The sequence below is a fragment of the Sphaerodactylus townsendi genome, linkage group LG13, assembly GCF_021028975.2.
Source record: "Sphaerodactylus townsendi isolate TG3544 linkage group LG13, MPM_Stown_v2.3, whole genome shotgun sequence".
Lineage (NCBI taxonomy): Eukaryota > Metazoa > Chordata > Lepidosauria > Squamata > Sphaerodactylidae > Sphaerodactylus > Sphaerodactylus townsendi.
The window spans coordinates 44985056-44999111 of record NC_059437.1 but is presented as its reverse complement, the minus strand read 5'-3'; positions in this window follow the sequence as shown (position 1 = coordinate 44999111).

The following is a 14056-nucleotide window of genomic DNA, read 5'->3' as shown; positions in this document are numbered from 1 at the left end:
CTGAAAATAACAATAAATATGCAAAAATAAATTATAAAAGATAGGGAGCAAAAGGGCCAAGGAGCAAAGCAAGGAAGGGGAGGGGGACTTAATCGCAGGACTCTAGTTTTACATGCACTTGTTCTCCACTTCCAGTTACAGGGTCTTTGCCATCCATACACTTACGTACTCAGCTATGGAAAGGTATGCGGGCCCAAACACCCCACCCAAGTACCCAGGACACCCTGAGCCATGATTTGAGATGTTTTTCCCTTGACATTCCAGGGTGCTCAGCAAATTAGACCAATAAAAAAGCCCTCTCTGTTTGCGCAACTGTAATGAAATCACCATAACCTTTGGCATTTATAAATGACGCAGGCCAAGTCAGAGTGCCCTTTGACCTACCCAGATGACCTTGAGTCGGTCTGCGATTCCACAGAAGGTAAAGATATTTTGCCGAGTGCAGCAGATGAAGGTAGAGAGGTTTTAGTGACAGGTCGGCTGATTCCTCTGGGCTACTGCAGGAGATTTCAAGGGCTGTTGTCTTTGATCTGCTACGCCTCTATTTAGGAATGTCTTCCCAAACTATTTAGATCTCCCGTAGCTAGTAGGATGCCCCCCCGCTCCAAAAATCTGAATTTAAGATAATCATAACTTTCAAAAAAAGAGGGGGGGGGGGCTATCAACTTTTAAAAGAAAAAAAATAAAGTTGGGAATTGAGAAGAAGTTGAAGATAGATGGTTGAAGTTGAAGATAACACTACAGGGAGCTGCCATGTTTTTAAGCCTGAACAAGTCTTCAGGTGGCCCAGGGGAAAATGGCGGTCATGGGAGCTGAGGCAAGGAAAGTATATGAAAAATTAGTGTGTAGCTTCTCCGTTGCTACTGCCTCTGTGTTCATAGCTACAATGAAAAATGCATTGCAGGGAATCACCGCTCTGTGGAAGCTATCAGATTGCATGCTAGGAAGAAACAGCAAAGATGGAAGTCATTCCACTTGAAAATATAACTGCTCTCATTAGCGGATCAAAAGTCTCTCAGATGCCAAATGGAAAACTCCAGCCCCCTCAGTAAGAATATTCTGCACTGGTTCTTCTCACGGGTCTAGCGGCAGAGACATGTTCCCAGCCAGGCCGTTCATCCCACCTGCCAGCAGAGAGGACAAGAAAGCTGCATTGTTTGGGTCAATGAAAAAGGGACTAAACAGTTGCTGATGGTATGCACAAAGTATATTCCATACAAAAATGGATCGGCTGCACAACATTGTAATTACCATTTCAGACTGGATACCACTGTCACATCGCCAGAGTTGGGTCATATTTTACAGCAACCGCCCTCCTCTCATTTTCTACACTGAGCCGCATCTTGCTGATTTGACTCACTCAAGTGGTCCCATTAAGGCCAATTACATCTCGCATTGGGAGGTCTTCAATATCTGGACCGGCGCGTAGGCAGTGATGAGTTTAGGAGAGAAGGCACTTGAGAAGTAGGAAAGGAGGTGATGGCAGCCATTTTCCGGATGCCAGGAGAGAGGGGGGCAGGACAGATACCACAAAAGCTGATGGGAAACCCAAATAAATTAAGCACAACAGGTTCTGGTGTGTTTTCCGGGCTGTGTGGCCGTGGTCTGGTGGATCTTGTTCCTAACGTTTCGCCTGCATCTGTGGCTGGCATCTTCAGAGGTGTATCACAGAGTTACACAGTTCTGCTTTTTGAAACAGAAAAAAAACTGGAATTTGATGTTGGATAAAGAATTCTGCCTTAGGAAATGGATAATTTCCATCCACAACTGTTTTGCTAATCACTTTGGACTTGTTGGCAGTGACTGGTCTTTTTTTCCATTGAAAAGGGCCACAGGCACCTGGAACAATCCTAGGTCAGAGCTACCGGTCTATTTCTGAACACAATTCAAAGCACCCTAATTGAACCCTAAATCAGGAGGTTCCTCAACCTTGTTGAACCTGTGGAGATTTTTGGAATGTTGAGAACAAGTAAGGTGCACCAAAACAAAATGGCTGCCACAGCCAAGCGTCTTCCTGTAATCGAGGTTGCCATATTCAAATGAGTGCTCCCTGCAAAGTGAACATGTAATGAATCCCGGGCAATAGTCCCTCTAATCTTTCCCCATCACTGAGCAGAACTGGGCTGTCTGGGAGAGCTACCCCTGCCGGACAGCCCCTCACACACATCCAAGATCGGCAGCTCAATGAGCGGCGACATTTTTATCGGTGCAGCACCAATATAGTGGCTGCACAGCTGCAGACTTGCACTGCTTACAGGGAACATTGCTCCTGCATTATTCTAGAGCACATCTATTCTATTATTCTAGAGAGCCAGTGTGATGTAGTGGTTAAAAGCAGATGGATTCTAATCTAGGGAACTGGTTTGATTCCCCACTCCTCCACCTGAGTGGCAGAGGCTTATCTGGTGAACCGGATGTGTTTCCGCACTCCTGCATTCCTGCTGGGTGACCTTTGGCTAGTTGCAGTTCTTCAAAATTCTCTCAGCCTCACCTACCTCACAAGGTGTCTGTTCTGGGGAGAAGAAGGGAAAGGAGCTTGTACGCCACCTTGCGTCTCCTTACAGGAGAGAAAGGTGAGGTATAAATCCCATTTTCAAGTTGAATGCCACAGATGTTAATTCAAACAGCAACATTTCTATCATTTCATTAGGATGGGCTGGGAGATGGGAATAATCAAGCAAGCAAGCAAGCCTGTATTGGCATAGTAAACAATAAAATAAATACAGCAAGATAAAACTGCTAAAAACATGGATGGGAATAGAAACTGGCCATACTTGAACTGTCAGATAGAACCTGTACATTTGTAAATTCTGGTTACATCCCTACACAGTGTTCAGTGTCTGAACCCTGCAGTATTCATGTGTGTAAACAGTCCAATGGTACCAGATGGAGCTCCCGCTCATTAACTAGAGGGCTCTATCCAACATTCTTTTTAAGGCAATGGTGCCCCCTGCTGGCCTGAATCAGCATAGATTTTTTAAAATGTAAGGCTCACCTTTGGAAGTCCTGAGCAACATTTCTCTGAAAAAGTTTTCCTGTTGACAGCAAGCCCACACAACTCAGAAGAACTGCTTTGCTAGATCAAGCCCAGCTCAATAGTTTGGTCTTCTGAATTGTGCATTGGCCAGCAAGGTACATGGAACATACGAAGCTACTTTCTACCAAGTCACACCATTGCTCAATTAAGATCAGTCTTAATTGTCTACGCTGATTAAGTCTACGCTGATAGCAACTCCAGGGCCCCAGATAGAAGTTTTTCACCTCACCTACTACCTCATTCTTTTAACTGGTCATGCTGGGGATTGAACCTGGCACCTTCTGCATGCCAAGCAGATGTTCTTATCACTGAGCCACTCCCCGGTAGTGCTTACCATCTCTTGCCATTTCCAGCAGTTGGTGGAGAGATGATATGGAACGTCCTACTCAGCTGCTGAGTGGTGACCTGAGGGGGGAGAAGACACACACTCCCTCAAAAGTGGGCATTGCAGTGCTATAAAGACAGGAGGCAGCTGGATCAGCATTGTGGAGACCTGTAGTTCCCAGTGGTTAGCAGTGCCCTAAAGGGCTAGTGGAAGCCACTAACAACTCCTACTGGTCTCCACTGACCAAGGTCATGTACCTACAAAAGTGGAGGAAGCATCACAGGAGAAAGACTCCACGAGCAAGCACAGTGAAGTGGTTACGGGCAGTGGACTCTACTCTGGGAAACCAGTTTGATTACCCACTCCTCCACACGGAGCCTGTTGGGTGACCTTGGGCCAGTCACAGTTCTCTCAGAACTCTCTCAGCCCCACCTCCTTTGCAAGGTGCCTGTTGTCTCGGGGCGGGGGGGGGAGGGAAGGCAATTGCTAGCTGCTTTGAGACTTCTTATGATAGAGAAAAAGCAGATTACAAAAACCAACTTTTCTTCTTCAAAGAGAAGTAACTGGGAAGTAACTCAAATCTGTGTTATAAGGATGGATGAAAGATACCTGCTACTTTGACAGCAAGAGCTTTGGCGTTCAGAAGAGTGCCATTTGCAGGTTTCCCAGCCATTCTATCTGGCTGGAGACAAGCATGTCTTGGTTTTCTTCTTTGGAGATTCAGCCAACACCTCTGCTGAAAGGCAAGTTGTTTTTAGAGCAATGGGATTGTCGTTTGTGTGGGCCTACCTCTGAAGGAGTGATGACAGTCATGGATATACAGAGGCTCGGTTACACTCAGGAAAGGCTAGAGATACCCTCCACTACCGTCCGACAACGGACAATCACCTTCCTTCTGATCTCCAGCAGAATACAGCCAGGAATGTTCACATGTTATTAGTGTGGGGTGCAAAGGCCATTAAAATATGCAGCTGGGTCTACTTTGTTAAGTGATATGATGCTGTTCAAACATTCTGCCTCCAAAAACTAGTGCTATATCATACAAGACGCTTTCAGTAACGTACAAGAGAATCCCTTCTGAAGATGCACTAGAAGAGACAGCCCTCCCTCTGGCCCCATCCTGGCTACCTACAAATCTGCACCCTTGAACAGCCCCCGCTGGGCAATATGCAATATATATCCCCCTTTAGGATTGACTAGGCTTCAAAAGGATAAGAGTAATTTAAAGCTGGCTTACCCAGGGGCGTTCCTAGGCAAACTGGAGCCCGGGGACAAAACCTGAGTTTGGCGCCCCCTGGCCCCGGCGAATGGGCAGCCACCCTCCCCCACCATGAACAAACAATGATTTTTTGCACCAGCTCACAAAACACATCCCATTTCCAGCAAAACATACATGGCTCTCTCCCCACCAACCCTTTTCCTAATTTCCTACTCACAACAACCCTATGAGGTAGGTTGTTAGCCTGAGAAACAACTCCAAGCCAGTGCAAGTGGGTATTAAGCAAGTAAATCTCTCACAAATCACCCCCAGCAAAACAGTTACCAAACAAATCTCAGCATCATCTCTCACAAAACACCTCCAGTGGAATCTACCCCCAAACACCATCACTTTCAATGGTGCTTAAACTAGGGAGCTCAGATTCTTCTTTTAAATTCACCTGAAAGGGAGAATCTGGGGTCCCCGGTTAAAACAAAATTGAAAGTGATGCTGTTTGGGGGTGGATTCTCCCCCACCCTGAAACAGCATCACTTTTGAGGGTTGGAGATTCAGATGAAACAAATAGCAGATTCAGCCACCCCTGCCCTTCCAAGTTATAAATGAAGCAAATAAATGTACTGTCAAAGGCTTTCACGGCCGGATTCAACTGGTTGTTGTGGGTTTTCCGGGCTGCATCTGTGGCTGGCATCTTCTGTGATACTCCTCTGAAGATGCCAGCCACAGATGCAGGCGAAACGTTAGGAACAAGATCTACCAGACCATGGCCACACAGCCCGGAAAACCCACCAGAACCAGAAGTGAATAAACTTCAGCTCTAAACCTTCAGGAATTCCCCAACCCACAAACAAAACGTTAAGTATTTGGTGAGAAGAAACTTCATCGAAAGCCACATGGAGAAAAGAGCTTTCTCCTTTATCTACCTTAATGGCTGCACCTCACCTTCCCAAGTGGGAAATCAAACAGCCAGGTAAAAGCATCATAAACTCTCTTTAAGGGATTTGTCTGGTACCTCATGAACAAACCCTTTTTCCTGGAAATAGTCACTAAATTGTACCCATCGGTTTAAGGGAATTCTAAAGTGTCTCTGTAAATAAACAGAAATACAACACCATTCTTCTGACCCTTCAAGTGTAGGACAGTGCAGGAGGGCTACACATATGACCCTTTATTAAAGGATGCTTTATGGGTCATCCTTCCTTTCCCCCCTTACCGATCGTTGCCGACACAGGTGCACTAAAAAAAAGGACCTTCAATTAGTTCCTGGCCTCTGGCTACAAATTGTCAATAACAAGACCTGGAAAATAAACATCAATGGATCTCCCTTTCCCATTCAGATTTAGTGAAGTGGTAAGAGGCTTCTTCTCTGCTGAGCTTAAGGGTCTTGCGCTTCCTGGGCTTCCACAAGGAAATTTGCGAGGCCTGGGGTACTAATATTGCTGACCAGGTCATAGGGGAACATGTCCTCAGAGTCTGGGTTGGAACCAAGAGGTCATTCCAAGGCCATTCTCCTGGGATTTTCCTACAGCAGGGCCCAGCGACATAATTTATAGCGCAGAGAGAAGACTCAGGAAACTGGCCCAAATTAGAGCCACAAATAGAATGTTAAGCTACAAGGGTTAAGCAAACAGAATTTTTTTTTATTACAAGGCTATGGCCTACCGCAGATGTCAGGAGGTATAAATTTCACCTTAGCTGTACCGTATAACTTTGTGGGTTTTAGCTTAAGAACGATGGAAAGTAGACCCTGGCTAAATGAAATGTGTTCCTTCATATCTGAACATGGCAGGAATGTGGGTTTGTACCAAGCGATTCGGACTCCACATTAAGCCCAAGGGGGTCAACTTCCAGATGAAAATGGTTGCTTGGAAATAATGATTTACTAATGGTAGAAATAACAGAAGATAAAAGGGTGAATAGAAGTTTGGGACCAATGTATAAAATTATGATTAGAGCTGCACATGCCGTGATTGCATTGGGTTGGAAAGATAATAAGAAATGGACAATCTCAAAATGGTTGAAATACATATGGGAACAGATACAGTTAGAAATTTTTGAGATGATGTCAAAAATTTGCTATGGCAAGAAAAATTAAGAGACATTATGAAGATATGGACAACGTTTGAGAACTGGGCAGTGGTGGGATCCAAAAATTTTAGTAACAGGTTCCCATGGTGGTGGGATTCAAACTGTGGCGTAGCGCCAATGGGGCTGGGTGGGGCACAACGGGGGCGTGGCCTGGCATTCCGGGGGCGGGGCATTCCTGGGCGGGGCTGTGGAAAGGATGCAGCCGCTGCGCCGGTCCTTGGGTGGGAAACGAATGCACGCAGATGCAGACTGCCACGCACGCTGGTGCACCTCCTGCTAGACTGCTTCAAGTTCTGCATGCTACTGCTGAGAGGAGGGACGTAACTAAGGCAAAAATCATGTGGCAAAATCACCAATTAGTAACCCCCTCTCGGCACACACAAATAATTAGTAACCTACTCTCGGGAACCTGTGAGAACCTGCTGGATCCCACCTCTGGAACTGGATAAGAGAAGCCGGATTTAACGAAGACATTTGGGAGAGGAGAATACGGAGAGTGATCTTTCTGCTGCTTGCTTGAATAACGAAGAAAAAAGAAGGGGGGGAGAGAGGGGGAAAGGGGGGAAAATGTATAGTTTGAATAAATATACTGTATGGAACTAATACATATATATTCTATACAATAAAAAAAATTAATGGCTGCTTGGAAGAATGGACTCGGGCAGCCCAATGCAGATGGGGGGGGCGAATGGACTGTGGGAACGCAACGATGTGTTTGCCCCCTATGCCAGCACAAGAGGGGACATCTGCCAGTGTGGAAGGCTATGGCGCTGGCGGCTGAATTTCCCACAGCTCCATGGTGGTGAAACCCAAGAATGGACATCTCTGCGGAAGGTGGCATGGGGCATTTCCAGGGGTGGTGCTGACTGTAGTTGGCTTCCACCAGCATAAGCCTGTTTGGGCTATGGGGCAATTCAGGGGGCAGGAGTTTCAAATTACTCTCATGAAACTTCTGTGGAAGCAGAACAGCGCCGCATTTGTCCTGCTGTTCCAATTGCCGCAAGCCCCCCCCCCCCTCACCGGCATCTGGGACTGTACTGTAAAGCATTATGACCTTCTGAGGTCCCACTTTTTCCCAAACCCCACCTTCCGAAGACTCCGCCCTCCAAATCTCAAGTGGTTTCCCAACCCAGAGCTGGCAGCCCTAGCTAGGACAACTAAGCAAAAGCTGCCAGAGAATGATTGCACGCCCTGGAAAGAATTGTGGCAGTTGATATTCTTTAGCCTTGATACATGAACGGAAGCCACACAATCACCTTCTGCCTCAGATGTACTGAATTTCTGAAGAATGGCCAGCAATTTGATAATGGTGCCCAGCCCATGATACAACCAGTTAAGAGCCAATTGGTATAACTGTTAAAACATCATAAACACAAAGAACTGATTGAGAGTTTTCGCCCTCCCTTGCAGGGTGTGGGGCACTGCCTGTCCTGCTGGCAGAATGGCTCAAGCACTTGCTGAGTTCCCCTATCCTTGTTTGTGATCAATGCAATTTCCCAGCTGAAAAAGCTCCATTATTGTGGCCTCCGGAGGAAGTATTTTGGATGCCTTTTTCATCCAAACCATAGAATCCACCATTCCCACTGGCAGTAGCATCACTATATCAATATATTAGTGCATCAGTATATTAATGTTACATTCCTTTGAAATATAAGCTTTGTATCTTTCCAAGCAGGCTTTAGGTAAGGATAAGGTGAGGTTGGATGAAGGTGTGGTTGGATGAAGGGGGAAGAAAGGTGCCACAGGACACTGATCCACGCAGGCGCAATACAACTTCCTCATATTAATTGCCCACACAAATTTTGTAGATGTGGAAGTGTCCACAGGTAGATGCGGAAGTATCCACATCGTGGCAACAGTACAAATCCAGGGCAGGAGAACGCCATTTGCAAGGAAATGCATTACTCCTGCACCGATACAGAAAAAAAATTGAAAAGGCAGGGACAAGAGCAGAGGTGGGATCCAGCAGGTTCTCACAGGTTCCCGAGAGTAGGTTACTAATTATTTGTGTGTGCCAAGAGGGGGTTACTAATTGGTGATTCTGCCACGTGATTTTTGCTTTAGTTACACCCCTCCTTTCAGCAGTAGCGCGCAGAACTTGAAGCAGTCTAGCAGGAGGTGCACCGGCGTGCATGGCAGCCTGCGCCTGCGTGCATTCGTTTCCCGCCCAAGGACCGGCACAGTGGCTGCATCCTTGCCATAGCCCCACCCGTGTCGCGCCCCGCCCAGCCCCATTGGCGCTACACCACAGTTTGAATCCCACCACCATGGGAACCTGTCACTAAAAATTTTGGATCCCACCACTGGACAAGAGGATGCAATAGAGGATGCAATAGACGAAGGGAAGATGGATTTACTGCTAGCAAAGGGCAGAATAAGATTTGAGTATATAATTGGCCTGCGGAGTCTTTCTCTAATGTTGAGATTTCTGACTTCACATCCCAGGGTAAGGTTCTGAGGCTCTAACAACATGTGAAGTGGAATTCCAGCCTTGGTGGAGCTTCTGGGGGGTTTAGTGTAGTGTAGTGGTTAAGAGCAGGTGGACTATGATCTGAAAGCTGGGTTTGATTCCCCCCCCCACCTCCACATGAAGCCTGCTGAGTGACCTTGGGCTAGTCTGCCCCACCAACTTCACAAGGTGTCTATTGTGAGAGAGGAAGGGGGAAAGTTTGTAAGCCCCTCTGAGTCTCCTTACAGGAGAGAAAGGGAGTATAAATCCAAACTCTTCTTCTTTTTTAACCCCAAGCAACCTTGGCCATGCTATATTTGAGAACAGAGAAATGCATAGGAAGCGACAACATGACCAAGCTTAGTTTTTCACCTCAAAATCACACCCCACATACTGGGAGGGTTTTTTAGCTGCAGAGGAAAATAAATGAAATCCTGCTGTTTGTTTTCTGTAGACATTTATACCCCGCTTTTATCCTTGGGTTGTCAAATTCCAGTTGGTGTCTGGAGATCTCCTGCTATTATAACTGATCTCCAGGCAACAGAAATCAGAAGAAAATGGCTGCTTTTGACGTTTAACTCAATGAAATCATATCCCATTGAAGTCCCTCCCCTTCCCCTTTGTCAGGCTCCACCCCCAAATCCTCTATTTTATCCCCAGTGAGGACCCGATGCCACTGACAACAGTCTTCTCCCCTTCTTCATTTTATGTTCACAACATTAACCTTGTGAGGAAAGTTAGGCTAAGAAAGAATGACCGGCCCAGTCTCCCACAGCAAATTTCTATGGCCCAGAGAGTAAGGATTCGAACACGGGTTCTCCCGGATCCTAGACTGACCCTCTAATTTCTCTACCACACTGGTTTTTTCACTGGCACCTCTTCGTGAACTTCCTTTCCTATTGACTGCAGCTTTTGCCAGTCAGTGTTTGCCTTAGAAGCTAAAATGGGAGAGCTTAAGAACAAGAGGACTAAAATAATGGAGGGGAAAAGGAAGGCAGGGAAGAGGGGGAAAGACGGTGTTGTCTGAGGTGCCTTTTGTGTTTCCTGCAGGGCCCAGAGACCCTGAAAATGTGCCCGTGGTTTGCTTGGTTAGTTCCAAAAGGACACAAGGCCCAACTGACGCTGATGGATAGCTGATTTACAAGATAGGGGGGGGGGGGCAATCGCCAATGGATTGTAATTACAAGGGGTCTTCCACAAGGCCCACCGAGTCAATTGTTTGGCTAAGGAAAGACTCTTTATCTGTGCCTTCCCCTCACAGATAAGAAGAGAATGCCCAATAGCCATTGGTAAACAGGAGAGCTCTTCCTCGAACCTCTCGGGACGGCAGGCGGTTGCTGCCTTGACCCAGCCCTGGAGATTCCTGTGCGGAGAAAACACAATAGGGTGGATGCATCGTCCACTCCTCCGACCATCACCTTTCTAAAGGGGCTGAATAGCCAATGGAGAGATAAAGATCGCCCAGGCAAGGGCCACCGGCCCTACGGACAATGCCTGGACTCAGGCCACAAAGCCATCCGTCATGCAGGGACAAAGCAGTTGTCAGCACAGACGGCTGCATCCTCCAGGCATATCAGCCATCAGCTGCGTTGGATGACAAGCCGGTCAGGGCCTCAGAGGCCCGCCAAAGCTTCGAGGAAGGTTTCGTGGCGGGTTTTCAACTCAGTCCAGCTAGAGAGATGCAGGTGCAACCGAGGTGTTCTTGACACAAATGCCACTGTTGGGCCACCTCATAATATTGCTCCCTGAAAAGCCAGTTTTAGAGGGCCGCCATGTTGCTTTGCAGTAGAACGGGACACTCTCAAAAGCTTATGCCATCAAAATCGTGTTGTTCTCTGGTTTGCCAACCTCCAGGGGGAGACTAGAGATCTCCCAGAAGTACAACTGATCTCCAGACTACAGGAATCCATTTCCCCTGGAGAAAATGGCGGCTTTGGAGGCTGGACTGTACAGTATCTTACCCTACTGCCGTGGTGGCGAACCTTTGGCACTCCAGATGTTATGGACTACAATTCCCATCAACCCCTGCCAGCATGGCCAATTGGCCATGCTGGCAGGGGCTGATGGGAAATGTAGTCCATAACATCTGGAGTGCCAAAGGTTCGCCACCACTGCCGTACTGAGACCCTGCCCTTCCCAATCTCCATCCTCCACAGGTTTTGCTCCCAAAATCCCCAGCTATTTCCCAATCTGAAGTTGGCAACTTTACTCTAAGGCAGTGGTGGGATCCAAAAATTTTAGTAACAGGTTCCCACGGTGGTGGTATTCAAACAGTGGCGTAGCACCAATGGGGCTGGGCGGGGCATTCCGGGGGCATGGCTGGGCATTCCGGGGGTGGGGCATTAATAATTTCTCTGTTACTGTAAAAAACTCTTACTGTAAAAAAAAGGTTCCTAATTTCCAGCTGGTATCTTTCTGTCCATAATTTAAACTCATTATAGCAAGTCCTATCGTCTATTGCCAACAGAAACAACTACTTCTCCACTAATTGACTGCATGTCAAATACTTAATACTTTCAAATACTTAATTTTGTTTCTAGAAATCAAAAGAAGGATACTTTCCTTAAACAAGGAACTTTACCATATTTCTAAAACATGTTTTTAAAACAGCCCAACAGGGAGAATCATCCCGTTTTCTACCTTCGCTAACCAGCCACATAGGAAACAACAGGACTTTATGATTTTTGGACCTAATGGAATTTCTAACGGAAAAGCAGACCCAATTAGCAACCCCCTCTCGGCACACACAAATAATTAGTAACCCACTCTCGGGAACTGGTGAGAACCTGCTGGATCCCACCTCTGCCCTAAGGTGCTACTGAGCTCAAATTTGACTGTACAGCCAGTGAACATCTTTCAGTTCAGGTGAGGAGACGTGTCCTTCTCAGAGTCACTAGACGGAGAAGCTGACACACGACTAAAGCTGGATCGGGGCCTGTTTATGCGGACATGTTTATGTGAACTACTCCCTTCACAGTTGTGACTGCTCCCAGAACATGTAATTTATTTTATTCCAGAATGAGGTTGTGGGCCCATCCCCAAGTTATGGATTCCAGCCTTCCCCCCCCCCCCCCCCCGCTTCTTTCCACTGGCTACAGACTGGGAGACTTTTCTTTTCTGTGTCACATTTCGTGACTTTTGCTTATTTTTCTGCAATCGGGAGAGATGTCATGAAGCAGGAGCTGGGCCCTTTCACCCATTAATCAAAAGCAGTGAGGAGCCCGCTGTTGGGAGACACAAAACCTCTGTGTGTTTTTCTCCCATATTTCTGAGGCAAGGTCAGCAGGAGGCCGGGGGCGGGGGGCAGCGGCCTGGCCCAAAGAACCCCCAGTTAGATTAACATTTTATTCCAAAGCCTATTCATCAAAGTCAAGGGTGGCACCAGGAGAGAAAAATGGCTGGACAACCAACCAAGACTCATTCCCTCATCTTCCCCCCGCACCCCTCAGTGCATTCACTCCAGTTTGCAAACTTTCAGTCACACTGCACAATTGGTTGTGTTGGTTGCGACCTTCAGAGATTGACAGCTCAAAATACAACACAAAACAGACGTGGTAGGCCAACAGAAGTGCAAAAAGTCAAAATCCAGAACAGTGTCTCTCCTTGTAGGTTACTTTTCTTCGAACAACCCTGTATTTCTGATTTACAATCAGTGGCAGGAAGTTTTTTGCCATATTAAGAGGAGCTTCGTTTTCCTTTGTCTGCCCCACTTCACGGAAAGGTACACACCAGATTCTGGAGTAGAGCCATACAATATTGTCAATGCTGTGACTCACGTGAGTAACAAGAAAACTGTTGTTTGAAGGTCAGAGATTGGGTTGCTCTATGTGGCTATATCCTGCTAAGGTCTATTTCCTCCCCAAACTCCACCCTTCGTAAGGCTCCACCCCCAAATCTCCAGGTATTTCCCAACCAGGAGTTGGCAACCATAGAGATCAAATCACCACCAATGGGCCAAACTGCTGAGTCGCACATCATCTTTTTAATGGCCACTGGAGTTGATTTTGAAATCCTTCTTCCAAATTTCTCCCTGGATTTTGGAGTTCTACATCACTTGTTCCCCTGTCCCGTATTGACATTTTAGCCATAATCCCCTATTGCTCTGTTTTTGGTTTCCAGATATTGTAGTCTGCATTGTGTCTTTCCTGCGACTCTTGGTTTCTCTGGTAATTAGCATTTCCTCCCCATCCAGGATTAAATGATGCACATTTGAGACCAAAACCTTGTTGGTCTCTATAGTGCTACTAGACTCTAATCTAGTCAAAAATATTGTTGCACTAACATCTGTTATCATATGAAGCACCCCTCGGCAGCCACAATAGATGAATGACAAGACAGGGGAAGTTCCCAGGTGCCTATTGGACCTGTATATATCTGATATCAGAGTTTCTAGGGGCAGAGTTGAGTCCTTAAACATGATACCTTAAAGACCTTCCACAAAAAACTGTCAAAATTTCCCCAAAGACAAAAAACAAGAATAGCAATTTACCCTTTAAGGGGAATCGATAAACCAGAAACCAGGACGGTCCCTGCCCAAAAGAGGCAGTCGAAACATGTAAACTGGTCCCATTCACACACTACTACAAAACATTGTTGGCTCATGATGGGCAGAAATACAGTTAGCTTCCTAGGCTGACAGGCTCCCTCCATCTCTCCTTCCTGTCATGTACAAGGCACAGTTGAAAGCTCGATAATAGCTAAAGACAATAGATGAGTTCTAGGAAAGTTTGAATTGTGCTGTCTGCCTTTTGGGGGGAAAGGAACTTTGATCATTAGAATATGAAGACTGTCACTTTGGAGGCCTGTCAGAATTTTGTTAGAGGCTGTCTTTGTTAGAGGTCCTTAACCATCTCAGGACTCAGAAGCAAGAAGGAGGGTTACGTCGTCCCTTGAGGGCCTTTGATTTCTCCTTTGCGGAGAAGTAGGAACAGGTTTTTTTTA